This window comes from Oncorhynchus mykiss, chromosome 18, assembly GCF_057628025.1.
Source record: "Oncorhynchus mykiss isolate SJ-2025 chromosome 18, ASM5762802v1, whole genome shotgun sequence".
Lineage (NCBI taxonomy): Eukaryota > Metazoa > Chordata > Actinopteri > Salmoniformes > Salmonidae > Oncorhynchus > Oncorhynchus mykiss.
Genome location: NC_143039.1, coordinates 23,755,992 through 23,773,265, shown reverse-complemented (window position 1 = coordinate 23,773,265; position 17,274 = coordinate 23,755,992). Strand labels below are relative to the sequence as shown.

The 17,274-nt window shown below is 41.7% G+C and overlaps 1 protein-coding gene and 1 long non-coding RNA gene across 5 annotated transcripts in view; one reads left to right on the top strand and one right to left on the bottom strand.

Moving 5' to 3' along the window:
- Window positions 1-9,024, top strand: part of LOC110495661 (uncharacterized) — a 30,389-nt gene extending 21,365 nt beyond the window's left edge. For 3 of the 4 annotated variants that reach the window (XM_090207879.1, XM_090207878.1, XM_036952006.2), the window contains one exon: window positions 38-3,162. The gene's annotated coding sequence lies outside the window, so the exon portion shown is untranslated. Of the gene's footprint in view, window positions 1-37; window positions 3,163-7,231; window positions 7,288-7,606 lie in introns of those variants that run through there. The other variant, XR_016488337.1, reaches the window with a different exon arrangement.
- Window positions 202-4,006, bottom strand: LOC149975436 (uncharacterized). The gene is made up of 2 exons (XR_016488339.1): window positions 802-4,006; window positions 202-747 (listed from the first exon to the last, which is right to left on the bottom strand). It is a non-coding gene; the product is annotated as an uncharacterized LOC149975436 (long non-coding RNA).
- Window positions 9,025-17,274: the final 8,250 nt, after the last annotated feature.

Below are 17,274 nucleotides of genomic sequence, written 5' to 3'. Positions count from 1 at the left end.
GTTCCTAATGATTTATTCCTAACTGACATCTCTCTAGCCCGGGAACTGTGGACCAGAGGCACCTTCCCATCTTGACCACCAGCACTGGACGACATGGGTGACCCTCTGAGGTTGCGTTTTTTGTGGATTTATCCTTTTTTGGGAAAGATCTGAATTTAATCATTATTGAGAATCATGGATTTAAAGGAACTGAATCTCCTTTTGACTTTGACTTTTTGACTATTTTTTTACATTTTTTAATTTCACCTTTATTTAACCATGTAGACTAGATGAGAACAAGTTCTCATTTACAACTGCAACCTGGCCAAGATAAAGCAAAGCAGTGCGACACAAACAACAACAGAGTTACACATGGAATAAACAAACATACAGTCAAAAATACAATAGAAAAAGTATATATACAGGCAAAAAATAGACCATATTGGCGAAATAATTACAATATAATTACAATATAGCAATTCAACACTGGAGTGATAGATGTGCAGAAGATGAGTGTGCAAGTAGAGATACTGGGGTGCAAAGAAGCAAAAATAAATAACATTATGGAGATGAGGTAGTTGGATGGGCTATTTACAGGTGCAGTGATCTGTGAGCTGCTCTGACCGCTGGTGCTTAGCTAGTGAGGGAGATATGAGTCTCCAGCTTCAGTGATTTTTGCAGTTCGTTCCAGTCATTGGCAGCAGAGAACTGGAAGGAAAGGCGGCCTGAAGGAGGAATTGGCTTTTTAGGGTGACCAGTGAAATATACCTGCTGGAGCGCGTGCTACGGGTGGGTGCTGCTGTGGTGACCAGTGAAATATACCTGCTGGAGCGCGTGCTACGGGTGGGTGCTGCTATGGTGGCCAGTGAGCTGAGATAAGGCGGAGCTTTACCTAGCAAAGACTTATAGATGACCTGGAGCCAGTGTGTTTGGCTACGAATATGAAGCCAGGGCCAGCCAACGAGAGCATACAGTTCGCAGTGGTGGGTAGTATATGGGGCTTTGGTGACAGAACGGATGGCACTGTGATAGACTGAATCCAATTTGCTGAGTAGAGTGTTGGAGTCTATTTTGTAAATGACATCGGAGGATCGGTTTATATAGTCAGTTTTACGAGGGTATGTTTGGCAGCATGAGTGAAGGATGCTTTGTTGCGAACTAGGAAGCCGATTCCAGATTTAATTTTGGATTGGAGATGCTTAATGTGAGTCTGGAAGGAGAGTTTACAGTCTAACCAGACACCTAGGTATTTGTAGTTGTCCACATATTCTAAGTCAGAATCGTCCAGAGTAGTGATGCTGGACGGGCTGGCAGGTGTGGTCAGCGATCGGTTGAAGAGCATGCATTTAGTTTTACTTGCATTTAAGAGCAGTTGGAGGCCACAGAAGGAGAGTTGTATGGCATTGAAGCTCATCTGGAGGTTAGTTAACACAGTGTCCAAAGAAGGGCCAGAAGTATACAGAATAGTGTTACGAACCGGCTCAAAGCCCGTAACAAAAGGGAGACAATGTGGAGATAAGGAGTAACAAAACATATATTTACTAAATAAACTAAACTAAGTACAATATACAATGGTGTGTGTAATCAGTAATCAGTAGTGTAAGTGAGTGTTTTGCATGCATAAATGTGATATTGCAGGGTGTTGAAAGATGCCAAAGCAAACCAACCAAAAAGCCACCAAGAAACACAACAAAATCTATAAAGGTGTCTGCATGGAGAGAGTCTCTTCCATGAATGGGAAAGTGGTGTATTTATTATATGACACAGCGGGGCCCAGGTGTTTCCCATGTAGCTGATGACCCTCCCAACTCCGCCCACCGGCATCCTAATAAGGAAACAAGAACAAAGAGAATACGGCTTTCTAATCTCTGGGGATCTCAGACGATATGAAAGAGAGGTTGAACAGGCTAGTAATAGGGGTTGCAACCCTATTTTAGAAAATCTCATTTTAGAAAGAGAGGGTCCAGATTGTCTAGCCCGGCTGATTTGTAGGGGTCCAGATTTTGCAGCTCTTTCAGAACATCAGCTATCTGGATTTGGGTGAAGGAGAAATGGGGGAGGCTTGCGCAAGTTTCTGTGGGGGGTGCAGGGCTGTTGACCGGGGTAGGGGTAGCCAGGTGGAAAGCACGGCCAGCCGTGGAAAGATGCTTATTGAAGTTCTCACTCATCGCGGATTTATCGGTGGTGACAGTGTTTCCTAGCCTCAGTGCAGTGGGCAGCTGGGAGGAGGTGCTCTTATTCTCCATGGACTTTACAGTGTCCCAGAACTTTTTGGAGTTTGTGCTACAGGATGCAAATTTCTGTTTGAAAAAGCTAGCCTTTGCTTTCCTAACTGCCTGTGTATATTGGTTCCTAACTTCCCTGAAAAGTTGCATATCACGGGGGATATTCGATGCTAATGCAGAACGCCACAGGATGTTTTTGTGCTGGTCAAGGGCAGTCAGATCTGGAGTGAACCAAGGGCTATATCTGTTCTTAGTTCTACATTTTTTTAATGGGGCATGCTTATTTAAGATGGTGAGGAAAGGACTTTTAAAGAATAACCAGGCATCCTCTACTGACGGAATGAGGTCAATATCCTTCCAGGATACCCGGGCCAGGTCAATTAGAAAGGCCTGCTCACTGAAGTGTTTTAGAGAGCGTTTGACAGTGATGAGGGGTGGTCGTTCGACCGCAGACAATGGGGTATTGTGTTCAGATTGATGAGGGGGGGTAAACTATTGAATCCATTTTAGAATAAGACTAATGTAACAACATTTTGAAAAAGTCAAGGGGTCTGAATACTTTCCAAATGCACTGTATCCTGGCAAAGGAGAAATGTTCACTAACAGGGATGTAAACAAATTTGTGCAGAAATCTTTAGAGAAATAAGCTTTTTTGCATATGGAACATTTCTGGGATCTTTTATTTCAGCTCATGAAACATGGGACCAACACATGTTATATATATTTTTATTCAGTAAATCTTAATGACTATGTGTACAGTACATACAATTTGTATAAAACCCATATGGGTGTGAGACAACATCCCTCCCCGTGGCTGTATGAGAAGTGTATGATAAGGCTAATGTGTAATGTATGTATTATGTTGAGTGTGTAATGTACAGTGTCTATTTTGTATACAGCAGTACTGTGTGTCTCAGACCATTTTCCCCTTGGGACATTAAAGTTCATCCTCTTCCTATATGCTGTATCTATAATTATATGACAATTTTAGGTTGACTATAATTTCATTACACAATTTCTGATACATCTCATGCCTTACTTTTATTTTCCTGCATCAGTAAAATCAGGAAGTGCATCATCTATGCCTCTACCGCCATTCAATCCAATTAGACTGGTTTTGGATTTCTCCCTGAACAAGATGTTTGCCATTTTTTGCCCCATTCTGGAACTTTGAGCCCCTCTAGTGGTTTAATAGGATCTATATTGATATAATAGTGGACAGGGTGTCCCCAAAGACTTTAATCTGTAGTGTAGTCTAGATACATTTCTGCTCCGGTGGTGGTGGGGGATACTAGTCAAAGTGGTCAGACTACATAGACCAGATACACATCAGCAAACAGAATACTAGATATAAACAGTAAAGGTTGATAATAATGTCACTTTCAATGCCAATAGGGTTAGGACTACATATTTATACCCTAACCATAATGTGCTACCCTGGATACATTGATACTCTGATACATGTATGAAATGTCTGCTTTTCAGATGATCTTTATCATGAAATCAAATCAAATTGTATTGGTCACATACACATGGTTTGCAGATGTTAATGCGAGTGTAACGAAATGCTTGTGCTTCTAGTTCCGACAATACAGTAATATCTAACAAGTAATCTAATACATTCACAACAACTACCTTATACACACAAATGTAAAGGGATGAATAGAATATGTACATATAAATATATGGATGAGCGATGGTCGTGCGGCATATGCAAGATGCAGTAGATGGTATAGAATACAGTATATAGATGAGTAATGTTGGATGTGTAAAGATTATTAAAGTGCCGTTATTTAAAGTCACTAATGATACTTTTATTAAGTCAATTTATTAAAGTGGCCAGAGATTTGAGTCTGTATGTTGGCAGCAGCCTCTCTATGTTAGTGATGGCTGTTCAACAGTTTGATGGCCTCGAGATAGAAGCTGTTTTTCAGTCTCTCTGTCCCAGCTTTGATGCACCTGTACTGACCTCACCTTCTGGATGATAGCGGGGTGAACAGGCAGTGGCTCGGGTGGTTGCCTCCATCACAAGCATCGTATGGAAGCATGGGAAGTACACAGATCCGGGTGGTCTGGGTATCTATGCTGCCTTCATAAACCGCACAACCCTGAACCAGACTACTGGAGAGCTGAGAATCAGTGGATTGAAGATATAAGACAGTGGAGTTTATTCTGTGGAGTTCAACAGAAAACAGCTTGACAAGACATATACAGTCGTGGCCAAAAGTTTTGAGAATGACACAAATATTAATTTCCACAAAGTTTGCTGCCTCAGTGTCTTTAGATATTTTTGTCAGATGTTACTATGGAATACTGAAGTATAATTACAAGCATTTCATAAGTGTCAAAGGCTTTTATTGACAATTACATGAAGTTGATGCAAAAAGTCAATATTTGCAGTGTTGACCCTTCTTTTTCAATCCGCCCTGGCATGCTGTAAATTAACTTCTGGGCCACTGATGGCAGCCCATTCTTGCATAATCAATGCTTGGAGTTTGTCAGAATTTGTGGGTTTTTGTTTGTCCACCTGCCTCTTGAGGATTGACCACAAGTTCTCAATGGGATTAAGGTCTGGGGAGTTTCCTGGCCATGGACCCAAAATATTGATGTTTTGTTCCCCTAGCTACTTAGTATTCACTTTTGCCTTATGGCAAAGTGCTCTATCATGCTGGAAAAGGCATTGTTCGTCACCAAACTGTTCCTGGATGGTTGGGAGAAGTTGCTCTCGGAGGATGTGTTGGTACCATTCTTTATTCATGGCTGTGTTCTTAGGCAATATTGTGAGTGAGCCCACTCCCTTGGCTGAGAAGCAACCCCACACATGAATGGTCTCAGGATGCTTTACTGTTGGCATGACACAGGACTGATGGTAGCACTCACCTTGTCTTCTCCGGACAAGCTTTTTTATGGATGCCCTAAACAATCGGAAAGGGGATTCATCAGAGAGAATGACTTTACCCCAGTCCTCAGCAGTCCAATCCCTGTACCTTTTGCAGACTTTCAGTCTGTCCCTGATGTTTTTCCTGGAGAGAAGTGGCTTCTTTGCTGCCCTTCTTGACACCAGGCCATCCTCCAAAAGTCTTCTCCTCACTGTGCGTGCAGATGCACTCACACCTGCCTGCTGCCATTCCTGAGCATGCTCTGTACTGGAGGGCCCCAATCCCGCAACTGAATCAACTTTAGGAGACGATCCTGGCACTTGCTGGACTTTCTTGGGCTCCCTGAAGCCTTCTTCACAACAATTGAACCACTCTCCTTGAAGTTCTTGATGATCCGATAAATGGTTGATTTAGGTGCAATCTTACTGGCACCAATATCCTTGCCTGTGAAGCCCTTTTTGTGTTAAAGAAATGATGACAGCACGTGTTTCCTTGCAGGTAACCATGGTTGACAAAGGAAGAACAATGATTCCAAGCACCACCCTCCTTTTGAAGCTTCCAGTCTGTTATTCGAACTCAATCAGCATGACAGAGTGATCTCCAGCCTTCAACACTCACACCTGTGTTAACGAGATTATCACTGACATGATGTCAGCTGGTCCTTTTGTGGCAGGGCTGAAATGCATTGGAAATGTTTTTTCATTTGCATGGCAAAGAGGGACTTTGATCAGATGAATTGCAATTAATTGCAATCTTCATAACATTCTGGAGTATATGCAAATTGCCATCATACAAACTGAGGCAGCAGACTTTGTGAAAATAAATTGTGTGATTCTCAAAATGTATGGCCACGACTGTACACTGTTATCAGTAAGTGTTTCTGTGTGCGTATGTATATATCTGTGAGTATGTACCCGTGTGTATGTCTGTGCGTGGTCATGTAGAAACAGAAGGTTATGCAATGCCTCACAATCATTTTTTTGTTTAGTATACATTATACTGTGTATTATAAAAGTATTGGATATTTCTTTCAAATGATCGAATTAGAAAGAGTTTGTCCTTCTGTTCTCATTAGCAGATAAACCTAGCAGATCCAATAGTCCTAAAGATGAGTCAAAGCCTGAGGGTAAGAAGACAGTGGCATTCACCTGGAATTCTGCCACTGAGCCTCCTTTTCATTGTCATCCAGAAGTGAACACAACCAATGCTAATGTGATCTGTGTATGAGAATGCTAAACTCAACTTCTCTCTTCTCTTCTTCTCAACTAAAGGCAGTGATGTAGTCCAGTCAGAACAAGGCGAGTCATACAGTTAATTTAAAGCTGTACAAACAGAAGCAACTTCTTTAAAGATGGACTATACAGAAATCATTCCTCCATTTCCTGGGTGATATAATTATAAAAGTGTACATAATTTCACTTTGTGACAAAATAAGCAATCAGTGTAAAATATATTTTGAATAACCAAACATATTGTTTATTCAGCTGTTTGAAGCTGGTGTACAAAACCCGAAACGGGAAGCATAGAAATAGCACACATAGAATGCTTCTGATACTTGCTTTCAACGGGAATGAAGGGGAAGGGGACGCAGACCAAGCTGGGCAGGGGAATGGAGGTGTGTATGAAACTTAAGCGGATAGTTTACCTGGTAACAGAGTGCTCTGGCAGTTACAGTGAACTCAAACCATATTTGTCCTGATTATTTGATTCCTGTAACAGACTAATTCTGAAAAGCTGAATACATTATCGTGTGTTGTATTATAAGAAGAGAGGGTTCATCTAGAACAAACTCATTCCACGAAGGGCTTAGCATCTACGGATTTTAGTTTTTTCCATTCAGTTTAAGACCTAGACAACCAGGTGAGGGGAGTTCCTTACTAATTAGTGACATTAATTCATCAATCGAGCACGAGGGGCGAACACCCCTCAGACACTCGACCCTCCGTGGAATGAGTTTGTCACGTGATCTAGAGTGTTACTTGAAATGATATAACTAGAGCTAGTTAGTGGTCCAGAATATACATTAACCAGGATTTATTTTTATTTTTTGTATTGTTGTAGCTTGTGAGGGTGTGAAGGGAGACCAGGGATATGTGTGTGTGTGCGTATGATTATGTCCAACTCTTTTGTTGTGTGTTTTCTTGCCAGATGCCACTCCGTTGAAGTAGAAAGACCACCAGTAAAGAATCCAGTGTTTTAGGATGGTAAGTAAGAGTCTGAGAAAGACACCAACCACTACATTTATTGAGAAGCATTAGGAAGTGCTCACATTATTGCGTTGTTATTATGTTAGTGATGATCAACATGGTATTATTATTTTAATTTGGTTGCAATGAACAAAACAATGAACAAGTCTGATTGGTGCTGGTATTCTTAAAGGAAAGGAAGAACACCTGTTGTTGCATTTATAACAAAAGACCAAGAGTTTTTCCAGACCATGTGAGCTGACCAGGAAAAACTCCTGGCCCTAGTCATTAGTAATGTTTTGTCTCATGAGCTCTTTCCTCTGTTGCTTCCTTCCAGCTGGTGGTCTTCCTGGTGGGGTAACTGAGGACCAGAAACATGGGGTTTGAAGGCTCTCAGTACATGACTCCATATCTGTTACATTGAGACAAACGACCAAGAAGAGAGAAACATGTTTGAACTGTTGGAGATGTTGTTAATAAAATGTACATTTAAAATGAAGGAAAACAACAGGTGAACGTTGCACAAAGTAACATGCATTCAATCAGATGAAGTACAGTGAGCTACGAAGTATTGGCACAGACATCTTTAGTTGTTTTGGCTCTGTACTCCAGCACTTTAGATTTAAAATTATACAATGACTATAAAGTTAAAGTACAGACTGACAGCTTTGATTTGAGGGTATTTTCATCCATATCAGTTGAACCGTTTAGAAATTACAGCACTTTTGTACATAGTCCCCCCATTTTAGGGGACCTAAAGTATTGGGACAAATTCGCTTATGTGTATTATTGAGTCACTTTTATTCTAAATAGGAAGATAATGTTTCTAAACACTTTTACATTAACACGGACGCTACCTTGATTACGGATAATCCTGAATGAATCATGAATAATGCGTTGAGGAATGAGAAAGTTAGATGCAGAGGTTAGCAAGTCTTGAGGGTCTGATATTTGTGCGTCTAACTTTCTCATTCATTATTTATGATTCATTCAGGATTATCCATAATCATGGTAGCATCCATATTAATATAGAGGTGTAAAGAAACATATATTCTAATGTACAATAAAAGTGACAGAATACATTATTTACCATTCATTTCTATCAGACACTAAATAATCTGCAAAACAAACAGCAAATGGATCCAACAAGTTTTTAGTCACAAGCTTTATGTAATCATTGTGTGCTAGAAATATGGGACCAAATATGGTGAATTTGTCCCAATACTTTGGGTCCATAAAATGGGAGGCCTATGTAGAAAAAGTCCTGTAATTTCTAAATGGCTCACCCGATACGGATGAGAATACCCTCAAATTAAAGCTGACAGTCTGCCCCCCCCCCCCCCCCCCCTTCCCTCCAGATGTCGCCATTATCTCCTATGCATTTATACCTGTGTTTTCTGTTTGTCTGTTGCCAGTTCATCTTGTCTCGTCAAGCCTACCAGCGTTTTGCCCCAAACTCCTGTGTCTTTCTAGTCCCTGTTTTCTAGTTTTCCCAGTTTTGACCATCTGCCTGCCCTGAGCCTGAGCCTGCCTGCCCTGAGCCTGCCTGCCCTGAGCCTGTCTGCCCTGAGCCTGCCTGCCCTGAGCCTGCCTGCCCTGAGCCTGCCTGCCCTGAACCTGCCTGCCCTGAGCCTGCCTGCCGTTCTGTACCTTGTGACACTGTCCTGGATTACTAACCTCTGCCTGCCCCGACCATGAGCCTATTGACCTGTCGTTTTACCTACTCTGTTTGTAATAAACCTTTGTTTCTTCAAACTGTCTGGGCCTTATCATGAGGTCTGATAGTGTCAATCACTTTGTGGTTGTATGATTCCTTTTCAGATATTTTCCCCAGAGCGCTTAATGCCAACCCAATGCACTTTCTGTTTTAAATCGCAGCTTGTGAATTTCAAAGTTCTTCAAGCCTTGTAAGCCTTGTATGGGTTGGTATTGTTTATTTTTCTCAGAATAACGTAGTCCAACCCCCCCCCCCCCCCCCCCCCCCCCCCACCACTAGGCAAAGTATACTGTAGGGAGAGAGTGTTGGTTGAGAGGAACCAGCCTTGAGAGGTAGAGCTCATCCTCATCTGCCTTGCAAAGGGAGAGAGCTCTGCAGTACTGAGATGTTTTATTACTAAGAGAGAGCTCTGCAGTACTGAGATGTTTTATTACTAAGAGAGAGCTCTGCAGTACTGAGATGTTGTATTACTAAGAGAGAGCTCTGCGGTACTGAGATGTTGTATTACTAAGAGAGAGCTCTGCAGTACTGAGATGTTGTATTACTAAGAGAGAGCTCTGCAGTACTGAGATGTTGTATTACTAAGAGAGAGCTCTGCAGTACTGAGATGTTTTATTACTAAGAGAGAGCTCTGCAGTACTGAGATGTTTTATTACTAAGAGAGAGCTCTGCAGTACTGAGATGTTGTATTACTAAGAGAGAGCTCTGCAGTAAGATGTTTTATTACTAAGAGAGAGCTCTGCAGTACTGAGATGTTGTATTACTAAGAGAGAGCTCTGCAGTACTGAGATGTTTTATTACTAAGAGAGAGCTCTGCGGTACTGAGATGTTGTATTACTAAGAGAGAGCTCTGCAGTAAGATGTTTTATTACTAAGAGAGAGCTCTGCAGTACTGATATGTTTTATTACTAAGAGAGAGCTCTGTGGTACTGAGATGTTTTATTACTAAGAGAGAGCTCTGCAGTACTGATATGTTTTATTACTAAGAGAGAGCTCTGTGGTACTGAGATGTTTTATTACTAAGAGAAAGCTCTGCGGTACTGAGATGTTGTATTACTAAGAGAGAGCTCTGCAGTAAGATGTTTTATTACTAAGAGAGAGCTCTGCAGTACTGATATGTTTTATTACTAAGAGAGAGCTCTGTGGTACTGAGATGTTTTATTACTAAGAGAGAGCTCTGCAGTACTGAGATGTTTTATTACTAAGAGAGAGCTCTGCAGTACTGAGATGTTTTATTACTAAGAGAGAGCTCTGCAGTACTGAGATGTTTTATTACTAAGAGAGAGCTCTGCAGTACTGAGATGTTGTATTACTAAGAGAGAGCTCTGCAGTACTGCGATGTTGTATTACTAAGAGAGAGCTCTGCAGTACTGAGATGTTTTATTACTAAGAGAGAGCTCTGCGGTACTGAGATGTTGTATTACTAAGAGAGAGCTCTGCAGTACTGAGATGTTTTATTACTAAGAGAGAGCTCTGCGGTACTGAGATGTTGTATTACTAAGAGAGAGCTCTGCGGTACTGAGATGTTTTATTACTAAGAGAGAGCTCTGCAGTACTGAGATGTTTTATTACTAAGAGAGAGCTCTGTGGTACTGAGATGTTTTATTACTAAGAGAGAGCTCTGTGGTACTGAGATGTTTTATTACTAAGAGAGAGCTCTGCAGTCCCACGATGTTTTATTACTAAGAGAGAGCTCTGCAGTACTGAGATGTTTTATTACTAAGAGAGAGCTCTGTGGTACTGAGATGTTTTATTACTAAGAGAGAGCTCTGCAGTACTGAGATGTTTTATTACTAAGAGAGAGCTCTGCAGCACTGAGATGTATTACTAACAACAATGGTGCATGAGTATTTTTTTTAATACCTTAATTTAAAATTTGCCAAACAGTGTTTGTCTTTATCAAATTCCTTCAAAATACCCTCAAATCTGAGCATAACTGTTTTCACAATATAATTGTCACCCGAATTTCAAAAAATAAATCTCAAATAAATCTGTATATCAGTCTGTGACGGACTAAAGGGTTCAGACATCACTAACATACATATTGTTAAGGGAATTTTTATCTATAATGACTAATTATGTATACATTTCAATCAGGGTGTACTAATCAGAATACAATTATGGTACTGTATATGTATGAATTTTCTTATCTGATCCCAGTACTGAAGTGAATGTGGTCAAGAGTTTAGTAACAATGACGGTCTGTTCCTTAGTTCATTCATTTGTACAATCTCCAGATGGCAGGGACGGACTATCTCCAGACTGTCTAGAATGCTGATTTACACTGACTGACCTTGGCTTCAGGCGAGGAGGGAAGGCTCGAGAACTATAGGGCCTCTCTACTAGTGTCATGAAGAGATAGAACATTTAGAAAACGCTGACGTCCTTTTCAGTTTATAACCTGTGGAAAAATGTGTATGTAACCAGTACTCTCGTGAATTAAACGCTGTTACCTGACTTTTAAGACCGGGGCTCTATCCATTCTTATAAAATATTAGGGTCTTACAAACCCTTCGAATGCATTGACAGAGTATTTAATTCTGATTGGGAAATAATACAGAGGAATTTAGAATTCCTTCAACACATATACCTATCTGAACCCTTCAGATCTGTGAAGACTGAGCTGGGGAAAGGGACTAGTTAAAACTAGACTTAGAGATCAGTCTCGTTGCATGTACTGGATGACTTCTCAGCCAGGTTCACCAAACGGATCACACCACAGGACTGACGATTCCCAAATCAAGTGTCCACTCCTTCCTTCTGAGACATGCTGCTGTGCAAAACAAATGCACTTCAAAGCTCAGTGTGACATCTATCTGTAACGACTGAGTTCCGGCCTGTATATACTGCCCATCCTTTGTGAGTTTGATATTTATATTTTTTCAATAAAGGACTTGAGTTCTATATTGGATTTTATTATTATGACCTCCGAAAGTCGATTTAAAAAAAAAAACCTGATTGGTAAAAGCAATATACAAGGCCATGCCATTACCAAAGAGGCGCCAAAGAGTTATACACGACTAGTCAGGGACTTTGGGAGAAGGGTGGAGAATCTAGGGGCTACATTGCAACAATTAAGAAATGTGTGTAGCCTGTAATCTAGGCTGCATTGTAACAATGTAAATTTGAGCCATTAGCCAACAAATTCTTAGTAACACGACAGTCCAGTTTCAATATCGAGAAGTTATCTAGTAGCAAGCTGACTTTCACTTCATAGTGTAACGAACCCGTAAGGCCAATGAAACGCGGACGTTTGTTGACTTATGTAAACAGTCTAAGTCACTGATTTCCCACTAAATAATCAATTTGTATTTTATTTGAATGAACAGTTGCACTGACCCCCCGCCGCACAAAACACCTTCCCAAAAACTCTCTCAGCATGGCTCCCATCTCCTCACATACATCAACTAATTTGCATAACATTGTGTGATAGGCTGAGAGACTTTTGAATGTGTAAACATTACCCCCTTCTTAAACTGAACACACCCTGTGTTTAATAACCTGGATAAACACACACAAAAAATAACCTCAGAGAAGTGTACAGTAACCAAACACATTCAGAATGCATTGACCAAACAGGCCTCCTAATAGTTCTTTGGGGTCTACCCCTCTGACCCATGTGATCTTCTGCTGCAATTGACTCAGGTGCTTGACCCGTCTCAAAGGAGCCACTTTCTCTTGCAGGTGCACAGGGCAAGTCCGTGTTCACGTCCGTTTGTGTGGCATGAGTCTCTGTGTCTTCGACTGAGCTTTCAGTTCTGAAAGTGTCCATTTCCCGTTCCACTGAGACATTAACATCCCTTGGAGCCCACAGTCTCACAATGTCCCCCACCATTCTCCTGAAGGGTAACCTAGGCAACATTGGTTGCTTTTTCCTCAGAGCACCCTGTTTCCTTAAGGGGGTAGTATGTCTCTTTTCCCGTGCCAGTGACCTCACGTGAAACAACCCCAGAGTAAGGTTTGATCCTGTTGTAGTGTACCACGGCACGATAAGGTCCATTACACTGTACAACTTCATACAGCACCTCTGACAGTTTATTTGTCATTTTGAAAGGACCGTTGAATTTCCTTCTCAGTTTGGGTGACGACCCCTTTTCCTTCTGGTAGTCTCTAGGCCACACACTCATTTTCCTCATACCTCTGGGGTGTCACCTTCAGATCAAGGTATTGCTTTTGTTTACTTGTGGCTTTTAGGTGATTTCTCTTTAGAGCTTCCCTTGCAGTGCTTAAATACCCTTGCACCTTTTGCACATACTGAGAAACATACTGTTTCCCTTCATTTGGTTGTGTTCCCATAACCACATCAACCGGTAAAGTCATTTCAGCACCGAACAGCACCCTGTATGGTGTGAACCCTGTGGAAGATAGAACACTAATCCTGTATGACATCCTCACATATGGGAGTATCTCATCCCAAGTATCTCATCCCACAAAGTGAAAGCATACTGATCAGAGTTCTGTTCATTCTTTCCACAAAACCATCTGATTGTGGGTTGTACGGAGTGGTTCGTGTTTTGTTCATTTGTAAAAGATTTAGATCTTTTTAAAAAGAGAAGATACAAAATTCCGCCCCTGGTCGCTACGAATAGAGAGATGAACGCCTAGCTTCAACACAAATTCCTCTACCAGTTTCCTGGCCACTTTTACTGTGTCCTGATTGGGTATGGCATATGCCTCTGACCACCTAGTAAAGTAATCGGACACTACCATCATTTGTTTGTTACCTCGTTCCGTCTCTGTAAACAGACCCATTAAGTCTACAGCTATCCTCTCCAAAGGGCGGCCTGTGACAGAACTCGTCATGGGCGCTCTGGGGGCTGGACCCTGTAACTTGCATGCAGCGCACGCAACACAGCCCTTAAACCACTGCTTTATGGCTCTCTGCCAGCCTGGACAATAACATCTTCCTCAGATTTTACGGGGACTTTTTCAACTCCTAAATGGCTTCCTGTTGTATCATTGTTGATAAAGGTATCTCATGTATGAGTTCATCTGGAACAACCCTTCTCCAGATGGTGTCATTTGTCTCTATCCTGTCCACTGGGTCTCTATCTTGTGCTTCCAAAAAGAAAGCTGTGTTTTTGGGTACTGCCTGGCTTGTTTGAGCTCCAACTACAGGCTCTATAGTGACATCCTGAGGCTTGTTTACAACGGCTCTCAGATTGACAGTGGCCTCCTGTGAGACGGCTGGTTCTACACTCTCTGTCTGTGTGTGTCGGCGTTACACACCATCCGCATTACTGTGCAGTCTCCCTGGCCTGTGGACAATATCATAGTCAAACTGATCCAGTTTCTCTAACCATCTAGCCAACTGTCCCTCAGGTTGTTTGAAGTTACTCAGCCACCTCAGTGAGCTGTGATCAGTTCTCAGTAGAAATGTCCTCCCCAGAAAAAAGTGTCTGAAATGTTTTAGAAACACTACCACAGCAAGAAGCTCCTTCTTGGCAGTTGAATACTTCCTCTCCTGTTTTGACCTTGCCAGACTGGCATATGCTACTACTCTCTCTCTCTACCCTCGTGTTTCTGGGAGAGGACTGCCCCTATGTCACATGCATCAGTATCCATTATGAAATCTAGATTTCGGTCAGGGAAAGCAAGTATGGGGGATGTGGTAAGCTTGGACTTTAATTCATTAAAAGGCCACTTCACACGCTGCGTTCCACTCAAACATTTCCCCCTCATCTTTCAATCTGTAGAAAGGCTCCGCCGCCGTAGCTGCAAAATCTGGTAGGAACCTCCTGTAGTGTTGACGCCAGGCCTAAAAAGCTTCTTGAGTCTGTCAGTGACTTGGGACTAGGCCATAACCTGACTGTCTCTGTTTTCATGGGGTCAGTGGACACTCCCTCAGCCGAGATGATGTGTCCCAGGTAGCTCACCTGTGACCTGAACAAATGGCACTTAGATGGCTTCACCTTAAGTCCTGCTTGCTCCAGTCTGCTGAAAACCTAGTCTAAATGCTTCACATGCTCTTGGAATGTACGACCAAACACTACGATGTCGTCTAAGTACACCAAACATGTTGTCCACTGTAAATCAGCCAAAACTTGGTTCACGAGATGCTGGAAGCTGCTTGGAGAATTTGTCAACCCAAACCCCACCACCTGGAATTTTAAAAGCCCTCGCTTTGTCACAAAAACTGTTTTGCAACAGTTTTGCAATGGAAAAACGGGGTGCTTCTCGACTTGCCAGTACCCACTGGCTAAGTCTAAAATGGAAAACCACTGAGCACCGGCAAGCGAGTCCAAGGTCTAGTTGATCCTAGAGGCAGAGGAACCTTGCTTGTCCCACACATGTTCACTTTGTATTGGGAAGTGTCTTTGTATTGGGGAGTGTCTTTGTATTGGGAAGTGTCTTTGTATTGGGAAGTGTCTTTGTATTGGGAAGTGTCTTTGTATTGGGAAGTGTCTTTGTATTGGGAAGTGTCTTTGTATTGGGAAGTGTCTTTTTTATTGGGAAGTGTCTTTGTATTGGGAAGTGTCTTTGTATTGGGAAGTGTCTTTGTATTGGGAAGTGTCTTTGTATTGGGAAGTGTCTTTGTATTGGGAAGTGTCTTTGTATTGGGAAGTGTCTTTGTATTGGGAAGTGTCTTTGTATTGGGAAGTGTCTTTGTATTGGGAAGTGTCTTTGTATTGGGAAGTGTCTTTTTTATTGGGAAGTGTCTTTGCTTTCCAGCAATTCTAGCTGCCTTATCGGATCAAGCTCTGTAGTAATGCTCATTTCCTCCAACGTTTTTGGTACTGCCTTGTGCAGGTGCATACAAAGATCACCGCACCCAATGTCTCGTGCCAGCGAATCACGTGTGCGCACACTATAATCTGGATAAGACGTTGAAGCTAGCTTGCTTAAATTATGCCCAAAATCATGAATGCACTCACCAACTTTACGTTTTCTGTCCTGAAAAAAAAAAGGCATGATTCCAGTCAGCATGTTCTGGCAGCTCAAAAAGCCTCTGCAAAGCCACTTTCACACTGTTATAATCGTTCTTTGTATCCTGAGGTAAAGTACTACAAAATCTCTGAGCATTTCCCCTCAGCAAAAGCATGAGAAAGTTCAAACGATCTGCCGCTCACCATCCATTCACCTGCGCTGCTAACTCAAAGTGTTCAATCCAAACAGTCCATTCAACTTCTTTCCCATCTAAAGATTATGGCATGAACATCGCCCTGTCAATCCGCCTGTCCATGACACCCGGCTGATCCACCACCACCACCACCACCGGGTGTCGGTGGTTGTTGATTGCTGTTCCCGGGTTGTTCGACTTCTCCCTCCATTTTCCCACGCAGCTAACCAGCTAAAATTAGCCAAGCTCGCGAGTTGCTGTTAGCTAGTTGACGTGCTGATCCCACCGCTGCCACCAATTTCTAACGAACCTGTAAGGCCACAAACTAGCACATTGTTTGTGGACTTGTGTAAACAGTCTAGGACACTGATTTCCCAAGGAATAATCATTGTGTATTATATTTGAATGAACAGACAATGCACCCCAACACTGACCAGCCGCACACGCCTTCCCAAAAACTCCCCCAGCATGCCTTCTGCATCCTCACAGCAACTCATTTGCATAACATTGTGTGATAGGCTGAGAGACTTTCGAATGTGTAAAACATTACATAATGACACTTTGATAAACTAGAAATAATAGTTTGCAAACAAACAATGAATGCAATATATACCATATTGTAACTGAATATATAAATATTCAATTTAAATATTAAATTCAATTAAAATAGAATTTTAAAACTGAATGCAATATTCATTCAATCCAGTTTGAAATCATGAGTTACAAATTCAAGTGTGTGTGTGTGTGTGTGTGTGTGTGTGTGTGTGTGTGTGTGTGTGTGTGTGTGTGTGTGTGTGTGTGTGAGAGAGAAATATTTTACCTTGAAAAATAAAAACATTTTGTATGAAACACTGTAGCAGGCAATTTTAGTGATGAAATAAACAACTACTGCTCCAGGCAGGAGGTTAGATGCACCACCTCCCATATGGCACAGGGAGGCCTCAAACAACTGCACAGTATGGTATAGACTCATCTGAATTGATGAGTAAAATGAATCGTAATTACTTTGTCAAACATGTGTTTAGCCTTTGATGAATATTTTTATTAGTTTGAAGTCACTAGCTAGGTTTATTTTTTATTTTTAAGGCAGTGGCGATTTTATCATGTAAATCTTGGTGGGGCTAACGCCCCAATTTCTTTTTAGATGCATGCCAGCAAAGACACTACACAACACTAAACAATACATTAATTGCACTATAACAGCAACAAGTGGTGCCCACAAACTGTT